General features: G+C 38.3%; 1 non-coding gene across 1 annotated transcript; it reads left to right on the top strand.

Moving 5' to 3' along the window:
• Positions 1 to 808: 808 nt before the first annotated feature.
• On the top strand, positions 809 to 881 carry trnak-uuu (transfer RNA lysine (anticodon UUU)). The gene has a single exon. It is a non-coding gene; the product is annotated as a tRNA-Lys (tRNA).
• Positions 882 to 1,025: the final 144 nt, after the last annotated feature.

Genomic DNA, 1,025 nt, shown 5'->3' with positions numbered 1-1,025 from the left:
TCGATCTCGCTTTTTATTTCTCCTCCATTAGATCATCTCGCAATCCTGTCTTTCTTCTTCTTCATATGATCCCTTAGATGACAAAGATGAGAGCTTGAGTCTCACTGATGCTGTTTTTCACTCCTGCTCGAAAGAAACTTTCTCCTCGGATTCATCTGTAATATCAGTTCGACTTATTTCATTTACGTGTAAAAAGTCACAAGATCAGACAATTTTTTTTTACGTTGCTACATAAGATAAAAACATTTTTAGACTAACTAGTTCTCTTTTAAAGTCATACTAGTGAGTAACAAGAATAAAATAGAGGTGCTGATCCACATCAATGACTCGTTAACCAGTCGTTTAGTGAGGAATTAAAAATACATATTTATTTAATAAATGACCGATTAATAATCTTTAATTTCACTTTCAGTAAATCAATGCGTTTTTTTCAGATCATTAACTCGAAGACATGGAAACAAATCAAGACGAAAACGATTGACTCGCTCGTGAGTATTTGTTTATCCTCTGCCGCCCTCTGGTGGACAAGAGTGACGTGGCAGGTGAGAAGCTGTGATGACGCGTCTTTTCAAGTTAAAAAAATAAAAGGAGTGTGTGAGTCTCTTCCTCTTCTCTCCTGCCATCAACACACACCTCACTCTTGTTCTCAAGGGCAGGGGCAGACAAGGATCATCAAATGTTTAGATCCTAAAACCAGTTACAACACAATCAGTTGTGTTGTTCTATTTTGATCACAACTCACTAATAAAATGACTTTTAGTCAATGGTTGTTGATTCTTGATTTCTCATGGCATTCTACTGTGCCGTGGCCTGGATAGCTCAGTCGGTAGAGCATCAGACTTTTAATCTGAGGGTCCAGGGTTCAAGTCCCTGTTCAGGCGATAGTTTTTCTCGTCACTGGCTGCTGAGGCAGTGAAGAAACATCTCTCTGTGATATTTTCAATAAAAAAACATTAAAAACTCACCGACGACTAGTTGTAGTCGCTTTAATGTTCGTGTCGTGACTCACGAACCACGAAATAGAG

The sequence above is a fragment of the Callionymus lyra genome, chromosome 1 (assembly GCF_982586985.1).
Source record: "Callionymus lyra chromosome 1, fCalLyr1.hap1.1, whole genome shotgun sequence".
Lineage (NCBI taxonomy): Eukaryota > Metazoa > Chordata > Actinopteri > Syngnathiformes > Callionymidae > Callionymus > Callionymus lyra.
This window is presented reverse-complemented; position numbering and strand designations above follow the sequence as displayed.